This window comes from Chelonia mydas, chromosome 2 (genome assembly GCF_015237465.2).
Source record: "Chelonia mydas isolate rCheMyd1 chromosome 2, rCheMyd1.pri.v2, whole genome shotgun sequence".
NCBI lineage: Eukaryota > Metazoa > Chordata > Testudines > Cheloniidae > Chelonia > Chelonia mydas.
The window spans coordinates 158653214-158678317 of record NC_057850.1 but is presented as its reverse complement, the minus strand read 5'-3'; positions in this window follow the sequence as shown (position 1 = coordinate 158678317).

The following is a 25104-nucleotide window of genomic DNA, read 5'->3' as shown; positions in this document are numbered from 1 at the left end:
CCAACCAAGCATCTGAGACAGAGAATGCTTGAAGCCACCTCAGAGCCCTAGCCCTCCCCTTCCCATGTCCCATTTCCAGCCGTGGCCATGCCTGCTGCTTTAGAGGAACGAGATCCAAAAATACACTGAGAGGAGGAAGAAATCCTTTCCTGGAAGCTGCAGGTGGTGGTGAGGAATCGTGAAGCATGAGCTCTTAGGAACATAAGACATAAACCAGAAGTGATCCCCAGGGCTGCTGAGCCCTGCCTCTCACAAACACAAGCAACCCTGTTATACAATTACACTCATAAATTTGTCCAGCTCACTTTTAAAACAAGGTGTTTTGTTTGTCCTCACAACTGCTACAGAAAGGTTGTTCCATAACCTCACCCTTCTTATGGTTAGAAACCTTCTAATTTCCCGTCTGAATTTGTTCGTGGCCAGTTTATATGCATTTGTTCTTGTGCCAGCATTGTCCTTCACATTAATAGCTCTTCATCCTCTCTGTATTTACCCCCTGATGTATTTATAGAGAATAATCATGTCCTCTCTCAGCCTTCTTTTTGCTTGACTAAACAAATCAACCACTTTCAGTTTCCTCTCATAAAACAGGCTCTGCATTTTCCTGATCATCCTAGTAGCTCCTCCCTGCACCTGTTCCACTTGAACATGGGTCCCCAAAACTGTACATAGAATTCCAAATGAGGTTTTACCAGTGCCTCATAAAACACCATTAATACTTCTCTGTTTCTGATGGAAATGCCTTGCCTGATATATCCTAGGATTGCGTTTCCCTTTTTCACGGCCACGTCATGTTGGTGGCTCATAGTCATCCTGTGATTGACCCAGGGGACTCTCCTCCTCCCTCTCTTCCAACCGATGAGTGTTTGGAATTACAACACTACAGAAAAACATTACAAGTGGGGGGAGGGGGGGCAGCTGTTTTCATTGACATTTTTATTAAGACATTTTTTTTCCATTTGCTCTAAAATCTTTTCTTTTAACACGCCTCAATTTTCTGATGCCTGCTGCTTGAGTGTCCCTTTAAAAGTTATTAAACAAATAAACTGGTTTCATCATTGTAAGCAAAAAAGTTAACCTAGACTTCAACAGTGCCTGTGTTACAGACTTTGTTTTTAGATATTTATGTCCATGTCAGAAAGATTTTTTGAAGCCACCAACTCTCAAGAATGAACTGAATTAAGCCTATCCTCCCATTGTCTATAATTGAAAGAAAGCTTAAAACATTATTGTTTTTTATCTGTTGCTGCATCTAAGATCAATGGATTGTTGCAGTTCAGCCCAGTCAAACTAAAATGTATTAACAAAGTTCCTTTGAACCTTTTGGGGTTTCTTTGATATAGTTTTCTCAAAACTGCCGAAAGTTACTTAGAAAAAACGGTGTTTGAAGTTCCTTGGGATTGGATCCACAGGGTGCTTTATCTTTTAATGAAAACATATTCTTTAGTAGCATACATTATCTTGTTGAGTGCTTATTTCTAATGGTTTGCATGAGTTATATGTTTTCCAGTGATCAAAAATAATTCTGTTTTGTTCCCTAGACTTATTTAATCTAAAATATGAACCATTAAAGGAAGCATACATAAAAGAATATAATACAGATTTCTCTTTCTCTCTGTCACGTTTTTCTAAAAATTCTGTTATGTATACAGGGCCTTTTACCTGTAGTCCCAAAGTATGCTTGTTTGACAGTAGAAACATATCTCTGATTAGCAACTAAATCAAGCTTTCCTGTTGAGTCTCTAAAGTTTCCTTTGCCCATTTTCTCAGCACACTTCTTACTTCCCTTGATGGATCTGTAATATCTGAAAAAATAAATCTACGCTAGTCATTGTTTAAGCTCAACAAATTATTCAACTACTGGCTGATTAATAATGGCTTTAGAGCATACACAGTTGTGAACACTGTAGTTGAGGACAGAAAATGATTCACATTGTCACCCTGTTTCCACTCCTAATTTTTTGAAAAATAAATCTCAATTTGAGCTCAAATGTTTCATATTAAATATCCACGAGAAGGTGACTTATTTGAAAATGAGGAAAATCTATTCTGACATTTGAATTATATCGGTGTTAAGTGGGGGGGAGTACATTTTACTCCATTTGTTACATTAAAATCTGAACTCTTAACCTGCAGAACATGTAAATGTAAGACTAGCATGTTTATAATTCTCAGTGAAGAATAGTGTATGTGCTTTGTTAAACTTTTAAAATTTTGTTTGCATTTAAAATTCCATTATGAAGCATATGAATTTTCACTTTAACACCAGATTTACCACTAATGCTAGCAAGTATAACTCCATAGTTCTAGACAGTTGTCCCACTTACACCAGCAGTAAATATTATAACTGAACTGTTTATCTACAGCTAGCTGAAAGGCACCTGTGTGATACATTGGAAAATGCATATATTTAAAGGCAGGTTGAGAGGAAACAGTTGGGTTTGAAGGCCAATGGAAATTAGGCTCCTAATTGCCAGTAATTTTTGAAAATGGTTCTTAAGGTCCTAAATCACCGAGCACTCTTGGAAAATCACCAAGCCTCTTTGTGTATAATTGCTAATACTGTATGTTCATTTGATTTAGTTATTTTTCAAAATAAATAAGCAACCTTCCAATATCGCATTTTTTATTATTTATTTGATGGGCAAAGCTAAAACCTTTAAGTTAGGATAAACATCAAGAGTTCATGGTTCCATTTTAGATGTGGTGTAGCTTGGGGCAACTCTGCTCAAGTCACTGGAGCTGAACCCACTTATGGTAGGTCTGAATTGAGCCCCATACACTTCTTCTCAGCTTCTGGAGCTCCTCTGGAAATGGCTGATGCTGGGATGTCACACATGAGAGAACTATTTGGTGATGTTTCCACAAATGACATAAAAGCATAATATCTATCTAAATACATTATTATAAAAATAGTGACTTGAGCTGACCATGGCATTGGTGACCAAGTTCCCTCACTTCAGCCTAACTTTCATGCAGTTGCACCGTCTATGCTAAGCACCAACTTAAAAGACTCCAAACCTTTTAGCACATTGTCAGCCTTTTTCCTTGCAGTATCCCACCTACCTAATATATGCTTGTCTCCTACTCCCAGAAGGTTGCCTAAATTGCTGCTGCTGAGAAAAGAAATGCTGTATTTCATGTACTCTCAGTTCTCATCCCCTCACACTTGTTTACTCTGCCGCCTCCTTTCTTTCTGCAGCTATCTCTCTGTTAAACTTCTTCCCATAACACCCTCATCTTCTGGTGCTCTCTGTTATACCAAGAGGCATCAGAAGTACTGATAAATATTGAAAATTTATAAAAGGGCACAAATGTTCATTTAATGCAAGTGGGGACAAATGGTCCAAAGGCAGAAGTTAAGCGTACACCATTATTAACTATCTGCGTGCACCTGAAAAGCTGCTTATCCTTCTGTATATGTCTAAGCCCACACTACATTGTAGTTCCAAAGTGTAAAATATATTGCACTTCTTTTCCTTTTGAAATAGAATAGGAAGACTGGGGGTGGAGGGGAGAGAGGTGTTGTTTTAGTTTTTTAAAGTTCATCCACACAATTAGGGTTAATGAGCTACTTAAGACAATGATTATAAATGACATTTATTAAGGAGAAAAAATGAAGACCACAATCATGATCTGTTCTACTAATTATTTAATAAGGATGTCAGCAATATATAAACAACAATATCCTAAGCAAGATCTACCTGCAGTCAGAAAAGTGTAGGCTCAATATTGCCATCACCAGACACACTGTGTGTCTCTTTACTTCCTTAGCCCTGGTCTACACTAGGACTTTAGGTCGAATTTAGCAGCGTTAAATCGATGTAAACCTGCACCTGTCCACACGATGACGCCCTTTATTTCGACTTAAAGGGCTCTTAAAATCGATTTCCTTACTCCACTCCTGACAAGTGGATTAACGCTTAAATCAGCCTTGCCAGGTCGAATTTGGGGTACTGTGGACACAATTCGACGGTATTGGCCTCCGGGAGCTATCCCAGAGTGCTCCATTGTGACTGCTCTGGACAGCACTCTCAACTCAGATGCACGATTGTTTACCTTTGCTCTGACGCAGGGAGGGGCGACTGACGACACGGCTTACAGGGTTGGCTTACAGGGAGTTAAAATCAACAAAGGGGGTGGCTTTACATCAAGGAGTATTTCAGGCAGGACTTCACGGAGGGATCATGGGAACTACAGGCCAGTCAGCCTCACCTCAGTCCCCAGAAAAATCATGGAGCAGGTCCTCAAGGAATCAATCCTGAAGCGCTTACATGAGAGGAAAGTGATCAGGAACAGTCAGCATGGATTCACCAAGGGAAGGTCATGCCTGACTAATCTAATTGCCTTCTATGATGAGATTACTGGTTCTGTGGATGAAGGGAAAGCAGTGGATGTATTGTTTCTTGACTTTAGCAAAGCTTTTGACACGGTCTCCCACAGTATTCTTGTCAGCAAGTTAAAGAAGTATGGGCTGGATGAATGCACTATAAGGTGGGTAGAAAGTTGGCTAGATTGTCGGGCTCAACGGGTAGTGATCAATGGCTCCATGTCTAGTTGGCAGCCGGTATCAAGTGGAGTGCCCCAAGGGTCGGTCCTGGGGCCAGTTTTGTTCAATATCTTCATAAATGATCTGGAGGATGGTGTGGATTGCACTCTCAGCAAATTTGCGGATGATACTAAACTAGGAGGAGTGGTAGATACACTGGAGGGCAAGGATAGGATACAGAGGGACCTAGAGAAATTGGAGGATTGGGCCAAAAGAAATCTGATGAGGTTCAACAAGGATAAGTGCAGGGTACTGCACTTAGGACGGAAGAACCCAATGCACCGCTACAGACTAGGGACTGAATGGCTAGGCAGCAGTTCTGCGGAAAAGGACCTAGGGGTGACAGTGGACGAGAAGCTGGATATGAGTCAACAGTGTGCCCTTGTTGCCAAGAAGGCCAATGGCATTTTGGGATGTATAAGTAGGGGCACAGCCAGCAGATCGAGGGACGTGATCGTTCCCCTCTATTCGACATTGGTGAGGCCTCTCTGGAGTACTGTGTCCAGTCTTGGGCCCCGCACTACAAGAAGGATGTGGATAAATTGGAGAGAGTCCAGCGAAGGGCAACAAAAATGATTAGTTTTCAGAGTAACAGCCGTGTTAGTCTGTATTCGCAAAAAGAAAAGGAGTACTTGTGGCACCTTAGAGACTAACCAATTTATTTGAGCATGAGCTTTCGTGAGCTACAGCTCACTGTGAGCTGAAGCTCACGAAAGCTCATGCTCAAATAAATTGGTTAGTCTCTAAGGTGCCACAAGTACTCCTTTTCTTTTTGAAAAATGATTAGGGGTCTCAAACTCATGACTTATGAGGAGAGGCTGAGGGAACTGGGATTGTTTAGTCTGCAGAAGAGAAGAATGAGGGGGGATTTGATAGCTGCTTTCAACTACCTGAGAGGTGGTTCCAAAGAGGATGGTTCTAGACTATTCTCAGTGGTAGAAGAGGACAGGACAAGGAGTAATGGTCTCAAGTTGCAGTGGGGGAGGTTTAGGTTGGATATTAGGAAAAACTTTTTCACTAGGAGGGTGGTGAAACACTGGAATGCGTTACCTAGGGAGGTGGTAGAATCTCCTTCCTTAGATGTTTTTAAGGTCAGGCTTGACAAAGCCCTGGCTGGGATGATTTAATTGGGGATTGGTCCTGCTTTGAGCAGGGGGTTGGACTAGATGACCTCCTGAGGTCCCTTCCAACCCTGATATTCTATGATTCTATGATTCCAATAAGAAATGGTGCACCTAAGTTATTGTTCTTATTGGAACAAGGAAGTTAGTCTGGCCTCTGATTGATACATGGCTAGATTTACCTCGCTGTACCTTCTCTGTGAGTGACTGCAGTGTGACCTAGAGGAATGAGTCCCCTAGACGGGGGGTGGGGGGGTTGCAAATGAGTACAAAACAAATCTGGTCTATTTCTTGTTTTGATACACACCATCTATCTTTTACATCTTTGGCTGGCAGCAGACGGTGCAGAAGGACTGCATGCCATCCATATCGCATGGCTGCTCGGCAGAAGATGGTACAATAGGACTGCTAGCCATCCTCATCTCTTGCCTGCCCGGCAGAAGATGATGCAATAGGACTGCTAGCAATCCATATCACCTGCCTGCTCACCATAAGATGGTTCAATAGGACTGACTGCAGGACTAAAGAGAATGACCTGATCAAGTCACTCCAAATTTAGTCCCTGCGCCCATGTCTGCCCAGGCGCTCCTGATCGACCTCACAGAGGCGACCAGGAGCACCTCGGACATGACGATGATGGCTACCAGTCCTGTTGCACCGTCTGCTGCCACAAGGCAATGGGTTGCTGCCGCTGTGTAGCAATGCAGTACTGTGTCTGCCAGCACCCAGGAGACATACGGTGACAGTGAGCTGAGCAGGCTCCATGCTTGTCGTGGTATGGCGTCTGCACAGGTAACTCAGGAAAAAAGGCGCGAAACGATTGTCTGCCCTTGCTTTCACGGAGGGAAGGAGGGAACAGGGGCCTGACGATATGTACCCAGAACCACCTGCGACAATGTTTTAGCCCCATCAGGCATTGGGATCTCAACCCAGAATTCCAATGGGCAGCGGAGACTGCAGGAACTGTGGGATAGCTATCCACAGTGCAACACTCCGGAAGTCGACTCTAGCCTCGATACTGTGGAAGCACTCCGCCGAGTTAATACACTTAGAGCATTTTCTGTAGGGACACACACACTCGAATATATAAAACCGATTTCTAAAAAACCGGCTTCTATAAATTCGACCTAATTTCATAGTGTAGACATACCCTTGATGGAAAGAGCACGATTTATCAGCACCTTTTCTCTATCTTCTTCTTCTTATCCCCTTTCAACATATAAAATTCAATGTTTCTATACAATGTAAAGTAGTGATTAACATATTCATACTCATTGCCGCTTCTTTTTCTTTTTAGATGCACTACAACACTGAGTCTATTATTGTTCATTTGACTAACTGCACATCCAACTATCACAGATCACTTTGAAGCTTTCATAGAACATGAGAAAACGTTCTTTTAAAGTACTTTCAGTGCCTGAAAATTTGATAAATACTTGCATTTCCTGTCATAAATATAGGCATCGCTTAGAAAATCTGCTGCTATATCTTTGTAAAAGTTTTAGAAGGCTTTATTCATGATATTTTTCTCATCGCTTGATTGAAGGCTATAATACAGTAATGTTTTCTGCGTGAATGAGTCTTCACTAAACTTAACTACACAAGAAATTACCAGCCCACATTTTTTAAGAATGGGATGAGTGTTTTTGTAACATGAATATGGATGGCAAAATTTTGCATGGTGCAAAAAAAAATCCCACTTTGGATTTTACTCTTATGATGTGTGTACAGTTATCTCCTCCTAAGAGTGAACAATCCACTAGGTTAAAAATATCTATGCATTTTTCTTTCTCCTCTAACTACAAAACCTTATTTTCTTTTCATTCCTCAGCCATACATTGATCTTGATATTGTATATGCTCCTAATTCAGGGCCAGTCTTAATTCCTGAGTCCTCACTGAAAAGAATACTAAATCTGACTTTCTTATTACTATTTCTCTTTGACCTTTTCTTGATGCATTTCTTATTTTCCGGGACCTTTTCCCAGATAAAAAGTTGGGCAACAGCCATACCCTCCTTCCAAATGTGGCATTGGAACAATGAAGAAAATGTGCCACTGTTGGAAAACTCTTCTTGGCATTCATAGTCACAATATATAGCTCTCCTGTTCTTGACAATGTCGGCTCTTTGAAAAACTTAAGAGAAATAGTCCCTTAGCTACATTTTATTACATGTAATAACTTAGTTACACTTTTTGCTAGGGTGGGGAATAACAGAAGGTTTTAAAAAAAATGTTAGAGATGTGCATGTTTAAAGATCCATGGTCTAGAACAGGGGTGAGCAAACTTTTTGACCTGAGGGCTGCACCGGGTTTCGGAAATTGTATGGAGGGCTGGTGAGGGAAGGCTCTGTCTCCACAATGGCAGGTTTCAGAGTAACAGCCATATTAGTCTGTATTCGCAAAAAGAAAAGGAGTGCTTGTGGCACCTTAGAGACTAACCAATTTATTTGAGCATAAGCTTTTGTGAGCTACAGCTCACTTCATCGGGTGCATACTGTGGAAAGTATAGAAGATCTTTTATATGCACAAAGCATGAAAAAATGGGTGTTTACCACTACAAAAGGTTTTCTCTCCCCCCACCCCATCCTCTTGCTGGTAATAGCTTATCTAAAGTGATCACTCTCCTTACAATGTGTATGATAATCAAGTTGGGCCATTTCCAGCACAAATCCAGGTTTTCTCCCCCCCAGATTTGTGCTGGAAATGGCCCAACTTGATTATCATACACATTGTAAGGAGAGTGATCACTTTAGATAAGCTATTACCAGCAGGAGAGTGGGGTGGGGGGAGAGAAAACCTTTTGTAGTGGTAAGCACCCATTTGTTCATGCTGTGTGTGTATAAAAAGATCTTCTATACTTTCCACAGTATGCATCCGATGAAGTGAGCTGTAGCTCACGAAAGCTTATGCTCAAATAAATTGGTTAGTCTCTAAAGTGCCACAAGTACTCTTTTCTTTCTGCCTCCACAAACAGCCCGGCGTGGCCCGGCCCCCACCCCCCCATCCACCCCCCTCCCCGCTTCTCGCCCCCTGACATCCCCCCCCCGACTCCTGCCCCATCCAACCCCCCCTGTTCCCTGACGCCCCCCCCCCCTGGGACCCCTGCCCTATCCAAACCCGCCCCCCACTCCCTGTCCCCTTACCGCCCCCAAGGCCTGAACCCCATCCAACCCCTCCCCTCCTTCCTGACTGCCCCCCCCCGGGCCACTTACCCCTCACTGCCCCCCGCCGCCCCATCCAACACCCCCTCCTTCCTGACTGCCCCCCTGGGACCCCTGCCCCCATTCAACCCCCCTGTTCCCCGCCCTCTGACCACCCCGACCCCTGTCCACCCTCCCGACCCCTGACCACTCCCCCCCGAACTCCCCTGCCCCCTCACCGCGCTGCCTGGAGCACCGGTGGCTGGCGATGCCGCAGCCGTGCAGCCCGGCTGGAGCCAGCCAGGCAGCGCGCAGCACAGAGCACCGGGTCAGGCCGGGCTCTGCAGCCCCGCCACCCAAAGCGTTGCCCTGGCAGCACAGCGAGCTGAGGCTGCAGGGGAGGGGGAACAGCAGGGGAGGGGATGGGGTCGAGCCTCCTGGTCCAGGGGGCTCCTGCGGGCCATAGTTTGCCCACCTCTGGTCTAGAACCAGGAATTGTGGGGTCATGGGCAATGATGGTCCCATGTTGCTGCTTGGTGGAGTATCATCCAACAATCAGTGGAGGGTTGGGCACTGTAGGATGTATTGCCCAAAGGGGCCAGAGTTACAGAACACTGAAGTTGCCTGATTGGTCCACACGAACTCTTTAAACCAGGAAGTTGGCCCAGGGAGCTGTCTGAGACCTTGCCTTCTGCAATGTCTCGCTTCTGACTCCTGCCTTGACCCCAGGTCAGCTTGATTTTGGTGCTCTTCTCCTGACTAGACTTGGTTAACGAGTCCTGATGCCTGCCTTGTACCCTGTCCCACCAGATATTACTGGGCCAGCCACTTACGCCCCGGCCATTGCATGGTGTTAAGTTTTTCCCTGAAGAAATACTAACCTATACTTCAATCACATTACAATAGTAATTGCTTGGAAAGTCAGGCTACAGGAGACAAGCCAATACCAGGAAAAAAGGTCAATGTTGGTAAGTCTGGCTTGTAATTTATTTATCTGATTTGTCTGTTGTCTCTATGTGGTAATTTATTTTATTCTGTGTTTTCTGTACTATTCAGTGAATTGAAGCTCTCATTTGCAATTTGACTCTGCACTTTTCTGACTCTGCAGATACATCAAAGCAGGGAGAATGGAAAGAACCTCCACTAAAGACTAAGAAGTAAAAATATTAAATACCCATCACTGGGATGCTAGAACTTTTTCATTACATAGGAGAAGAACATGAAGTGCAATAGAAGGGATATTTTAAAAAAAATCTTATTACTTATTAGAACAGAATGTGGCTTAAAAATGAAACTATTAGTCAATGCACCATTGGGTAGTTGGATCAACCCATATAGCTTTCAGTATGTTTCAGAGTTGATTGTTTGTTGCTGCAAAGAGTTTTCTTACTTCATTTTTTGATAGATAGTCAGTGGGTTTCAGAGCAGTCATTCTGGAGTGCTGGTCAATGGATCAAAAAGAAAGAGAGCAAGAATACAACCTTCCCTGATTGTTTAATTCAGTTTCTCAATTAGACATTCCCTATGCCCTGAGAGAAATCAAGCCAATCCCTTTTGAGCTGATAAAAGCTGATGGAAAAAGGCCGTGGCCTTATTAGTGGCTATTGTCACCCTCAAACATACTGCAGCCTACCTCTGATTTAAGTCTCTCTGATATTAACATTCTTGCCAATTGACACACAGTTGCTAATCTTTCCATGCTGGGACAGGTAATGGAGATTGAGATGCAAAAACTATAGCTACTCCTGCAGTAATTTAATACTAAGTTTTGCATCCCAACAAGTCAGACTTCAAAGCTGGGTTTAACTCCGAAATAGCATTAGTCTGGTGGTATACGATTTGTTAGAGTCACCTTCTGGGCCCTCTCAAAGTAAGGTGCAAACATTTTTTTAAAGATGATTCTAAGAGTAAGCAGTACCTCGTGAGCAATGGTATCCAAAACTGCTGGTAGCTATGTCAACAACAATGACAACTGCCACCGGTCTTTAAAAAGGGGAATAAAGAAGCCCTAGAGAATTATAGACCTGTCAGCTCAGAAAGATAGTGGAACGAATTGTTCAGCAGTCCACTGTGAGGATAATAGGAGTATATGGAGTGGACAGCTTGGATTTGTTAAGAACAAATTATGCCAAACCAACCTAATTTCCTTCTTTGACAGAGTTAGTTTCCTGTTGAATGGGGGCGGGGGAGCAGTAGATGAGATATTTAGATGGTTAGTGAGGCTTTTGACACCGTTGCACATGATTTTCTTATAAGCAAAGTAAGAAATGTGGTCTAGATTAAATTGCTATAAAATGAGTGCATAATTGGTTGAAAGACCATACTGAAAGAGTAGTTATCAATGGTTTGCTGTCAAACTGGGAGGTTGTATCTAGTGAGGTCCTTCAGTGGTCACTACTGGGTCCTTTACTAGTCAATATCTCATTAGTTATTTGGATAATGGACCAGATAGAAGGGTTAAAATTCCCAAGTGACACCAAACTGGGAGGGGTTGCAAGCACTACTTTGGAGGATAGGACTGGAATTCAAAACAATGTTGACAGACTGGAAAATTGGTCTTAATTCAGTAATAAAAACATGCAAATTACTTCTCTTAGGAAAGAAAAAAAAAATCAAATGTATAGCTACAAAATGGGAAATAACTGGGTAGGTGGTGGTACTGCAGACATGGATATGGGGATTATAGTGGATCGTAAACTGAATGACTACACAATGTGATGCAGCTACAAAAAAGACTAATATTATTCTAGGATGTATTAACAAGAGTGTCATGTAAGAGAAGTAAGTAGTAATAATTGTCCCTGCTCTACTTGGCACTGTTGAGGCGTAAACTGGAGTCTTGTTCCCAATTCTGTGCATCACATTTTAGGAAAGATGTGGACAAACTGGAGACTGTTGAAAGGAGAGCAGTACAAAGAATATGAGCTTTAAAACACCTGAGCTATGAAGAAAGGTTTAAAAAAACAGGGCATATTAGTCTTGAGAAAACAAGACTGAGGGAGGATCTGGTAAGTCTTCAAATATGCTCCAGACTGTTACAAAGAGGATAGTGATTATTCTCCATGTCCACTGAAGGGAGGACAGTGGTTTTTAAGAACAAGTTGGATAAACACCTATCAAGGATGGTCTAGATTTACGTGGTCCTGCCTCAGCATTGGGGGCTGGGCTTGATCATCCCTTCCAACCCTACATTTCTAGGATTCTGTGTTAGACATTACATGTCCCTCTTTAGAGATTGCCTGCACTACTGTGGAGTTAAGGGACATGGGATTTCCAAAATCTCTGTGGGTGCATAAGTTTTTATTTGGATTGGGCCCAGTGCTCTCATTGAGGAGTATTTGAGTGATAGGAATCAAAATTAGGGCTGTCTGGAAAACAAGAATTATGTTTTGCAAAATAAAGTAACTTTCTGGCATTTTGTTTTGTTCTTCATCCAGGATGAAATGTTGATTTTTTTTTTTTGAGGGGGAGGTGAGAGAAAAAGGGGAATGAGAGAGAGACCCACTGACTCTCTCCAGGATAGCTAATAGCCTGGTGGTTTGGGTTCTCACATGGAATAAGAAGGTGCAAGTACCAAATTTGCCAGGTTTGGAGGATTTGGCTAATCCGGAGTGGGTCTCTTTTTACTTCTCATTTTGACCAGAAATTCCAGCCTGAAGATGAGAACCTTTCCTGAAGAAAGTCTCATCAAAATGGATATATTTGCAGAAAAAAGTTTCAGTTTTGGTGAACCAGCATTTTCCAAAGGAAGAAGGGGGGAAAAAACTATCAAAAGTTGACAACCAGCTCTCGTCAAAATCAGTTTGCACAGATTTGGGCAGCATGTATTGATGAATAATACATCAGGCACTTACTAATTTGTCTAATTCAAAATAACTCCAGAGCATGGTTATATAATGTAAGTTTCCTTTATCATGTGGTGATGCTTTTTCTTTTTTTTTTTCAATCCTCACTCCCATTGTCTTCAGTGCACAATAGTCCCTGTATCCCCGCTTGAGGCACACTACAATGGCTTACTTCTCCTAAGCTATGCCAAGTGACAGAGAGGGTCTGCTGTTAGTGCACATTAAGGAGATCTAAAAAACCCCCCTAAATATATCCTGTTATTAATTGGCACAGCTATGTATCATGCCAATAATAAATTTATTAGAGAGCCCTTAAGCATGTATTTACATGAGAGAGCTGCTTCCAAGCAAGCCATTCTGATCAATCAGGTAAGTAGTGTGTTTTCATGATTGTCTAAATATGTACTTCTGATATAGACAATAATGGCTTAAAAGGAGTTGTCCTGATTTTATCTTGTCACATTCACACTGCTCCCTGACAGATTTATTGTTTTTACACTATCATAAAATGGAAACTAAATCCTTCCCCACAAAATAGATAATAATGTGGAGTCTACTGTAAAGCTTAGAAAACCCAGGAGTTTGTGTCACAACTTCAGTTTGGTTCATAGCCCACATGTTGTGTTTTGATGTTGAAGTGCATAAAGTTAATGGATTAGTAGAAACATCCCTTGCTGTTTGGAGATTCTTGAAAATCTCTCTGCGTGATAGAGAGAGTGAGGGACAAAATGTTCCTTTTCATAAGTCTTAATTTAATAGTTTAAATTCTGAGCCTTAATTAAAGGAAAAACTTCAGTGATCAATTGCCTTTGTTAGCTAAATAAATATATTCTTACATAATAAAAGCAGTTTTGAAACAGCTGTTTAGAAATACCTATTACTTTCAATGACTTATAAGTGTGCCAGCCATAGAATGACTCTCTCATTGCGGGCTCACATTTGAATAATACAATACTATACCTCCTTTTAGGAAACCTAGCAGGATTTCAAAGCATTGCAAACCAAAGGTTTCAAAGAAATCTGACTTTCAAAGAGACTTTATAAGATAAGTTCTATTTTTGCCACCTCACCTTAATTTAACATTTTAACTACTTAATTTAGCTACATAAAAATAGAACTTACCTTGCAATCATGTTGAAATTCTTATTTCCATTGTGATTAAATGGTACTTCAGTTTGATCAGCATAAGCTGCCGCCTCAGATTCACTGATAAAATTATACTGTTAGACTTTTCTTTAAAAAATTGGTATTTAGATATTATTGAAGTGGTTTCATAGCACAGTGATGTTTCCTTTCATATTATTTCAGCACAGTTTGCTTAGAACACCCAATACAAATACACAACTAGTTAAGACTGATCAAGTGCAATTCCCATCAACTCAAACATAAAAAGAAAAAGAGCAAGCCCACAGTTACATCAAACACTACATAGCTACCACCTAACAATTACTTGTAGAAAGCACAATCTTCATCTGACTTATTCAACATATTTGTCATCAAGTAGTGTGTTGGACCAATATGTTTATAAGCAATAATCTACAGTGTGGGTTTTCTAACTTTTTTAATGTGGCTGTAACTTAACAAGCATAATGGTTATATAACAAAGTGGTTTGGGGTTGGAAATGTAGTAATTTCTCTTAGCTGGTGTGACAGACTAAGAGAAACTGTGTTCACCCATTTTACAGGATTATGATAAATTTTATACAAAATATACCTAGTGAGGAATCATTTGAAAACTCATAACTTGCTGACCATTACTGTCCTGGTAAAATGTGTGGCAACATTGTATGTAAATTTATAATATTCCTCTATATGGTGCAACTGAGACATATTTCAAGTCTGGGGAGCAGTCAAACCAGTTCCCCCGAGACTAAAGGCAAGCTAAGACCTTGCCAGGTGTCAGCAAAATCAAATGGACCATCACCTGGGTAAGTGGCCACTCTTTGGTAGGAAAAAGGTTGTGGAGGAAAAATATCTACATCTTGATAAAGACACAGCTTGGGGTTACTGTCCACACAGACTTTGTCTCCTGAACCTCAGCTGGAAATGCTTCTTGAAGAAGAGAGAGAATGATAAGAAGGGAGAGCAGAAGCCCCAAATGACTCCTCCCTTTCTCTGTACCCACAGCACCCAAAGAACAAAGGAAGCACCATTGCATTGGGGGAGGGAGCCTGACTGAAAGAAGTTCAGTCAGTAGGACTGCTGAAATATGGTGAGAGTGACCTTTGCTTTGAATTAACTCTAGTTTGTTAAGTTAGGCCTTAGTTGTGTTTTACTTGAAACAAATTCTGACTTTTGTTCTTCATTACTTTTATTCACTTTAAATCTACCATTTTGTAGTTAATACAACTGTTTCATTGCATCTAAACCAGTGTGTTTGGAAATCTCCATTTTGGATAACAGGATTTATGCATATCATTTTCTGTTAATGAAACGACAGACTTTATTTGAGCGTGTATTGTCCAGGAGAGGGCTAGGCAGTACAAGATGTATATTTCTGGGGAAAGTCTGGGACTGGGAATGTGCTCGTGTTGCTCTACAGTGTAACTCAAGAGTGACTGGCTGCAATACTTATACAGTGTAACAGAGAACAATTTACATGCTGGAGGCTGTGTGAGTGGACCAAGAGTGGTAGCTCTCAGAGTGAAAAAGGTACCTCAGGTTAAGCAGCTGTGTCACCTCAGCTCTTTATCAGTCGAGATAGTACTTTGGGTATGTCACAGCTATAAACATTAAAATTCCATAGCCCATAGATAGAGATATAGATCTCATAATTTTCTGTCCTTTCAGTAGCTTCATAAGGGCTAGATTGTACAAAATTTACTCATGGTGAGCACTTATAAAGTCCTATTAAATTTGATAGGAATACTACTTGTGGGAGTAAGTTTACACCATTGTGAGTAAGGGTTGAACAATCTAGCCCCAACATGTTGAAGGGCATCCTAGAACTTGGTGGTTGACATGATTTGAAGTCTGCCTAGGAAAGGCCCTGGAATGAAATGGTAGAAGGTGCCACAAGTCAAGATTGAGGTGTATTGCCAGAGGTATGTTGTGTGGCCAATGACTGGAACAGTAGACCATGCCAAGAGAGGTGTGACAAATATGGCAATTTCCTGAAATATCCTTGAAAACCTTATTGAATTAAATATAAGTATTTCAAAGGCCCACTGCGTTAAATGCAAAGTTTGTTTCACTGTGGGCTGGGATTGTATGTGAACTTATCTAGGGGAGAGATGGGATGTGAATCCGGAGGAGTTCAGAGGACCATACTGAACAGTATGCCGGACAAGAATGGACTTTTGGGACAAATAGTGTTATATGGTTTGTCTGGGGAATCTCTAGGGAGAGGTGAATGCAAATTCCCCACCATGGTGTTATGCAAAAACCCAGCCTTTTGAAGCTATTCCCTGAGGAGAGGATCATTATGTGCAGATTACCTCTTCCCAGTGTTTTAAGTGCAAAGGCCAATGCTATATAAAGGAAGCTAAGGTGGATTTGAACTTGTAACCACAGAAACCTAGGGTGGGCACCCTTGGTGGACTATGAAGAGATACTAAAAGTTCAGTTACCCTGAACTGTGACAAGAGGTTTGCTGCCAGAGCTGTATGAGGGCCCAGGACTGGAACAACACAGTGCTAAGATTGGCTGTGCTTTTGGAAGAAACTTGTACCACAATGCACTGTCTGGTTCTGTTAGAAAGGAATAATAGAAACAGACGGGACTAAGCATTCACATGGAATGTTATGTTATACATCTGGAGCAAAAATCTGTGTGTAAGTGACAGGGAAAGGGGAACCAGTAATTACCTATTTCATTTTCTTCCTGGTTATATATGCAAATGAGACAGGCAGAATCCTGTATCAGAGCAACTTGCTTTACCCCCATCATGCAAGGATATATAATATCTCCTATCACCTCCTGTAAAGGCTCTTGTAATACCACATTCTTCTTGAGAGACATGGCTTTGATGTAACTTTTTTTTTTAAGAGCCAAACTGTTGTAAAGCATCCAGTCAATTCTGAAGGCAGTGGAATTATGTTCATTGCCACCTGCTCCCTGCCAAAAGTTCTGCCATGTTCTGTTATTTTGCTACTACTGTAAAGTACATTAATGAACCTTGTTTTTCATGACTGACATCTCATCATCTACTCAACATCCTGCCCAGAACCTCCTCGGCATCATTTTGTCATAAGAAGCAGACCTTTATCCCCATGGGCTGTGTAAGCACCACAAGACTTGACAGAAAAACTGAGAAAAGCAAGAAGAGGAGACAGAGTGAGTTCTGTGTTTTTAATATGTTTTTTCCTAACACATAACACACTGTCAAATGCTGACTAGCTAGCAGGATGCAAGCAGGAATAACAACTGGCTGACCATCTGAGGGAAATAATGGATAGAGATGGGAAGAGGTGAATTTGGGTTGGAGGAGCTACAAGAAAATAGCTGCAGAATAGTGAGAGCACAGCTCCTCTTTGATCAAAGGAGCTGTCTCGGATTGGCCCCATATAGTGACAACTGTTCTGGGGCTAGATTGTTCAACTCTTACTCACAATGGCGTAAACTTACTCACACAAGTGTGGTGAAAAATTAACCACGCATTGTGTTTGGATCAGAACAAGCCTGAGGCTCCTTTATTTAAGCATGCACACACAGGGAGAGTCAGCTGGAGCTGCTCTGGCATAAACAGAAATACAGCAGCTTATATAGCTGAAAACCATAATTTGTCAAGCCCACTTTCTTGAACAGCATTTTCCTTATTTGGCATATAGTGCAAGCTTCAGCAGTTGCTTTGCCTTACTTGGAGTTTAGCAAAACAAGCTTTACCTGTTATTGACAGGTGTTTCCTTTGCAGTTAATGGTCTTTTTTAACTTCTAGTGGTTATGGTTACATTTTTAAGCTATGCTGTTGCAATTGCCCCTTATGGAATTTTCCTCACTCTCTTCTTATGCTTCATATACACAGTTAGCTTAACCAAAGTTTTAGGCCTATTAGTTTAGGCCTACTAGATTTTTCCTTCACATTCCCCGCTTTGGTGCCTTTTTGGCACCACTAATTGGGACTAAACTTTTATAGCTATGAGCCTGTAATTTTTTTTCTTTTTGTCCTCCTGTTCTTCTGCCCAAACTGTGTTACATATTTTATTTACAATCATTAGTGCCACCTGCTTCCTTGCGCCGAGGTTGGCAGGTCTAGGGCTGGATAGACAATGATAAATACATCTATTACAGCAACAATAACATAACCCTATGCTAAACAGCAGTAAAAGCAAAAACATTTCTATGGTAACAATATAATGTGGATGGGATTGGTGTATAGCTTAAGTCACAAAACACAATACATCAGTGTGGGTACACAAAGTAGACATTTTATAGGCTGTATAAAAGGCATTCTTTTTGGCTTGATATATATTTTGGAGCATGTGAATTTGTCCCTGAAATTCAGAATTTTTTTTAACCTTTAATAGGACTGAAAACAAATTTTGGAATCATTCAGGTACTAAAGCAGTCCAGTTGAAGGGTATTTTAAACCGAAGGGCTAATTGTAGAGTTTTATCTGCAGGCCAATGAATGATATGATTGCCTGAGGCTGTGGTGAGATTAAAATGTACATCATTCAAGGTGGTGGTCTTAGCATGCACACAGCTATTATTAGCTTGGAAAAGTAGATGTTTGGTCAGTGTAGTCCCGTGTCCCATACCCTCCCTACAAATGTTGTCATGAACAGTGACAACTTTTTCTGGCTTTAGTTTATGTATACACTGAAGCTGTGGGGTTCTAGCAGCCAGAGTGTCCACTGATTTTTTTTTTTTATTATTCCTATCCAGATATCTGGCATTATTTCAGGATAACTGACTATAAATCAGTTAGGCATACCATGTGGTTTAATTTCCCAAATGTCTTGGTGAATTTTCCAATCCCACATGCATTCTCCCCATGGACCCAGCAGGATTCGGTATGTGGAAGCCCACATTTCTCCGACCGGCCCGTATGCTTGGAAGGAACACTGCAGATGTCTGCATTTTCACCCAGAGAATCTTTAAATATGTCTCCCTGGCCACAGATCAGATGGTACTCCCAAGGTGGCTGTAAGGGCAGAGGGCCAGGCCTGATGCTGGAGGTCTCTCTGAATGTCCTTTAGCTGGTTATTTAGAAAATCTTGGACCTCCAAACAAGCCAGGTCCACTGCAATGTCTTCCCAGCCCCAGTGATACTAAGCACCATATCTGGTATAAGCTTTTGGGTAATTGCACAAAGGGTGGAAATAATACATAATTCACCTACTCCCGCCTGTGTCTGGGTCAATTGTGCTCCAGTGATAAGACCCGTGGCTTTTTTTAACTGTCCCAATTTTTTTTCTTGTTGCTGACCTTTATGGATATTTCAGATTGCCACTACGCTATTTGCACCATCCCATAGGTGTCCAGCCAAGTCCCTTCTTTTTCTAGTGGAAACCCAGGTCCGTTGCTCTGCCAACCGAATGGCAGCTTCTTTTGAACAATTAGGGTATATAGAGGTAACCTGAAAACTAGATAAGGGTAGTATAAATTTTACAGTCCCTAGTGTAGCATTAATTACAGTCCATCGGTGTCCCAACACACTAACACATCTCTCCCTTGTGAAGTATTAGACCTCATCTGTTGGTTAAACACCTTCACAAAAAGGCTGAGAGGCATCCGCATCAATGGCATAAGAAGGGGCATATTAAGATATGGTACAGGTCAAATGATCAGTTACTGGGATAATTTTCAATACAGGCAAAACTTTTGGTGGCAGAACAAACTTTTTGGGTATACATTTGATTATTTACTAGTGAGGCTACCGATTGGTCAAGATCTAGAAAAATATTTCTTTCCCCTCCCCACCCTAAGTTTGTTAAGAAGGAGAGGCTGAGGAATACTAAAAGTTTTATCTTGGTAGTTTTGGCTGGCTTCTGCAAGCTATTCTTCAAGACTTCATAGTCTTAATTTACTTAGCTGCCCGGCAATGAGGCAGCAAGGGAGAGGTTACTAGCACAATTACCTTGCTTGGTTGGAGGCTTTATTATGTTTTCAGGTGGAGAGGTTGTTTTCTTTAGGTGGAGAGGTTGTGCCTTTAAAGGCACAGTGGGTCTGTCAGCAGACATAGGAGAGGTTACCGCCTTTTCACCTTGTCCTTTACTCCTGCTATCCAGAAGGAGCAACAATGCCAGAAGGAAAGATAGACCGATCATCAGTCGGAGAGCCATTGCAGTGAGAAACATGGGCAGGTAGTCAATTCTCGACACTTCAGAGCGGTGTTGATAATTAACAGGACTTGATAAGGGTCTTGCAGCATGGGGCCAGGGCGGTTCCTCGCTGATGGACCTTTATATAGATCCAGTCTCCTGGTTTCAGCGAGTGCCAGGGCTGCTGTATATAAAAAGACCTGACGCCTTTTGTTAGTGCTTGACAATAATTAAGCATTGTGTCGTCCATTAAATGACCGTCCATCTGAACCAGGGCCAGTGGGGGCGCAGCCAGTAGTTGCATCGGTTGCCCTGTTTAGAATTTCATGAGGGCTGAGTCCAGTCTTTCAATTGGGAGTGGCCCTTATATCCATTAATGCTAATGGGTGGGCATTTGGCCACTTTAAATTTGTTTTAGCGCAGATCTTGGCCAGTTTATTTTACAAAATCCCATTTTGACATTTTACTGTCCCGCCAGACTGCGGGTGGTGGGGGCAGTGGCGATTGTGTTGGATCTGAAAAGCTGAACATAACTTGTTATAATTTGTCCAATAACATTAGGTCCACTATCACTGTTGCTACCCACAGGTATGCCAAATCATGGTACAAAATCCTTAAACAAAGTTTTACAACAGTTTTGGCATCTGCCTTTTTACAGGGAAAGGCCTCAACCCAGTTAGAAAATACATTAACTAAAACTAACACACTTATAATTAGAACATTTATACATTTAAATAAAATTAATCTGAATATTACAAAAGGTCCCCAGGAAGGGGGATATGCTGCCTGCCTAACCTTGACAGCTTTACCAACACTATGTTGCTGGCAGATTACACACTGTTGGCAGTATTGCTTAAAATATTTCTTTCTTTGCAAATACCCTTGCTGATTGCAGGCAAAACTGAGGAATTACTCCCCATATGTTTTTGTATCTGTTTTATAGGCAGGTCAGGTTTCAATGGCTTCTATTTTTATTATTTAGGTGATTTGCATTAACACAGACATTCTTGGCTTGCTTTTAGATTCAAAGTTATCAGCCGCTTAGCTTAGATACTTTGTCTCAACAGGACACAATTAACTTTTAACTTCTTCTGCTTTTAAACACATGTTGATTTGAAAAAGAAAACACAACCCATTTTGGCTCCCCTTTGGCAAAGTGACCGTTGATTACACAGAGCCACCTTAAGACTTAGTGTGGGGCACTGACTATGGCTTTTATCTGCTATTTGTTACCAAAACAGATTTAAAATCTTTTCCCGCTTTCCTGGCTTTGACTGCCTTGCTGCAGCCACAGCTTTGGTCTTTATTTTAAAACATTTTAAATCTTGTAATCATTAAGTCACCTTAAGGGTTAAATGCTAAATACCAAAATTAAACAATACTAGTTTTTTTTGTCTGGCAAAAGTATTTTTTGGTTTTACAATTTTAAAACACCAATTCATCTTAAACTTAGAAAACAAAGATTGTAAACACCAGGAGTGTGTTTTTTTGTTTGGTTGATTGGTATTTTTAGCAAATTTGACTAACTTGTTCATAGTTAAATGATTTCACTTAAATAACCTTTTGCCTGGATTATTTACAGAAATTCCTCCAGAGAAATGTTGCCCTTTTTCCAAAGGAATGGCTACAAAGAAACCAAGAATTTTCTTTTTATGACACCTTTTTTTTAATATTTGTACAAAGTTTCACTGCTTAATTTCCTCCAGTAACTACAGAGTTAACCTCTCACTTTCTTTCTTTTAACTTCCTTTATTGTGGTTGCCTGCTTGTCTGGGCCCGATCCTTTTTTTTTTTTTTTTTCTTGTTGCCTTATTTTTTTTCCATGGGCCCAGCCATTGTTTCACTACCAATTTAGCAAGGAGGGTGGGCTTTTTGACTAAACTCCCTTTTATTTATTTATACATACATTCATTCCTCATATCTAGATGCATCTTATTTAACAATAATGTTAATTCTTTATGTCTGGACTTAATACAACCTTTCCCTTATTTGAGGCGGTAACAACCCCTCAGCACTGGTGCTTTGCAGGAAAGGATAGTAGCAGGGCTAGGGACAAGGTGAAAGGTAGGAAGAATAGCAGCATTAACAGCACAGTAAAATGGGGGAGTTATACTCACTGACTTTAGGAATAATGACTCCTTGCTGAATGCAGAAGGTAAGAACAGGTTGGATTTTTCCTTGGCCTGTTTTGATAGAGGGTACTGCTGCACCTCAGGAAGGGGTCTTGCTGGGTTTAGGCAAATCTTAACAGGTTGGACAGACCCAATGCACCCAACCTGGTTGGCATGATCAGTTCACAAGGCCTACAAGGAGGGAGAGACCTTAGCCAGCAGTTCCTGTTGCAACAAGGAAGGGCTGGGGTCGGTCTTCTCCTGTAAACTGCCAGGACCTCATTGTGAGTGGGATCGGGCATGTCCAGATACACACCATTTGGGGTACAGCAGATTATACAATTTAATTTACACAGCAAGTCTTTTCCCAAAAGGTTAGTAGGTGAACAAGGTCTTAGGAGGAAGGCATGACGGTCAAACAAAGGACCAATAGAAACTGACAGAGGTGAAGAGACGGGGCGGGGAATAAGAGTATGGCCCACCCCTACTGCTTTTGGATTGACCAGGGCGGTAGGGACATTTACTGTATCCAATGGCCCATTTGCTTGCAATAGCAACACGCGCCATCACTGGGTCCCTAGGGGAGGTGGATGGTGGGGACCTTGGTTTGGCCTTCCCCTTGTCCCCCCGCAATGGGCAGCTATTACGGAGTCCCTGTATGTTCTGGAGTTGGAAGGTCATTAACATAGTTTAAATGTGGCAGTGAAAGTATTTGGGTTTTATTCAAATTCTTATTTTTCCTTTTCTACAGGTGCTAATTTTTGCTCCTGTCAGCTTTCTTTGAGCAGACTGTGAGAATTTTATCTAACAGCTTCTCCCTGATTTTATTTAACTTTTCCTGGTCATGGCCTGGATTTTGCTTAGGCCACTGAGCTTTTTCGCAAAGGCGACTTGGTGTTTCCCTAGGCATGACCCCCCGTAGAAGCTGGTTTAAATCTGCCCATGTAGGGTTAAACAGTTATAACAATTTGCAATTCCTCTTTGAATTTAACAGGGTCCTCTCTTATTTTTGGAAAATTTTAGAGTAAATTATACAATTCCATAGGAGACCAAGGTGCATGTGCAGACACCGAGGTTTCATGACCTGAAGCACCAATGCCCGGGAATTGGCGCAAGGGGAACATTTCCTTAGTACGGGGAGACACTGTCTGGGGGGTGAATGTAAGGGGCTTCTGTTGCTTAATATTTCTTGCCGGCTTCGTTGGATTTACATTTTTTTGCCAATTTTTTTTTTATCTTTTAATTGTGTTGTAAGTTTCTCCTGGGAGTCCTTGAGACTCCTTATTTGAGATTCATGGCACTGTTTTTCTGTTTTCCCCATACCAATAGAAATATGCATCAAACTGACTTTGACCTACCCCCTTGGCCTGAAGTGCGCCTTTGAGGTGCACAATCTTGTTAAGGTTGAAACTTTCCCTCTAAGGAAAACCATAACTTTAAATTATCCCTATCCCTGGTACACCAATTCCAATTTTTCCAGAAACTTGCAAGTGAACTAGTGTGTGCCTTTTGGCGGGACGGTAATCCTTTTTGACTCACCGGCCCCCATCTTTTGCTGGTGAGTGTGGGAATCCCTTTTGGACCCCCTGGCTCCCAGAATCCCTAAGGATCCTTTACTTGTCACACTCACACAGAGAAGGTTTTGTTTAGGGCCTCCACGACTGTCTTACAACCTCCCTTCAGCAAAGAGGGTCGGCTGGCATCGCATACTCTGTCGCTTCAGGCGAGGTGATCAGACCAGTCAGTGGCATATCATAACTGCCTTCAGGCAGGAACCAGAGATAGGGGAGGAAAGAGGGTATGGAAACAGACCATCCGAGGACAGAAGGAGTGGGATGACACACTCCTAGACCCAGACAGGCCCCTCGCCAGTCATGAGCCCACGGCTTAGCAGGGTGCTCTGGGCGTCTTCCTATGACTCACATTCACACCGGTCTACCGACCTTCACTTTCATACTGGCACATGGAACCAGGTCTATCCATGACCTTCCCAGGTCTATCCATGACCTGCCTAGCCACACTCAGTGGCTCTTCCGGGGAAACCAAACCTGGATGGGACTCTAACCTACCCCAAGGGCATCAGGCGTGTCTGGCAGCAAAAGTCCAGATAGAGTGTACATCTCACCCAAGCACAGAGCCCACGGGCGGTCCTCCACCAGAAACCCAATATAGAGATTTCAAAAGGTCTCTTACCTTTTCAGATGGGCCCAGGGTCTGGTGGAGAACAGCTCACGGTTCTCTGGTTCTCGGGGGGTTGCCGTCTATCCAAGTTATGGCACCAAGATTGTGGTGGAAAATTAACCACGCATTGTGTTTGGATCAGAACAAGCCTGAGGCTCCTTTATTCAAGTATGTGCATACGGGAGAGTCAGCTGGAGCTGCTCTGGTGTAAACAGAAATATAGGAGCTTATATAGCTGAAAACCACAATTTGTCAAGCCCACTTCCTTTAACAGCATTTTCCTTATTTGGCATATAGTGCAAGCTTCAACAGTAGCTTTGCCTTACTTGGAGTTTAGCAAAGCAAGCTTTACCTGTTATTGACAGGTGTTTCCTTTGCGGTTAATGGTCTTTTCTAACTTCTAGTGGTTATGATTACATTTTTAAGCTGTGCTGTTGCAATTGTCCCTTAATGGAATTTTCCTCACTCTCTTCTTATGCTTCATATACACAGTTAGCTTGACCAAAGTTTTAGGCCTATTAGCTTAGGCCTACTAGATTTTTCCTTCACACAAGTATACCTGCTGTTCCATCTGTATCATCTGCTGTCTCTTGCCATATACAATACCTAAACGATAAGTTCCTTGGGGCAGAGTCCATCTTTTTGCTAGACTTTGTACAGTGTCTACCACAATGCGGTCCTGGTCCATGACTGCGGCCCCTCAGCACACCACTTGATACTGTTTGTCCCACAAGTCCATTCTTGTCTGGCATATTTTTCAGTATGATCCTTTGAAGTTCACAACACTTCTCAGGATTCACATCCCATCTGCCCCCTAGATAGGTTCTCATACAATCATCACAATGTGTTGTGTGTTGTGAAAAGTGATCAATGATTTCCATTCCATAGAACAGAGGTTCACAAACTTTTTGTGCTGTGCCCCCTTTGGCGATTCATGTCCCATGTATGCTCC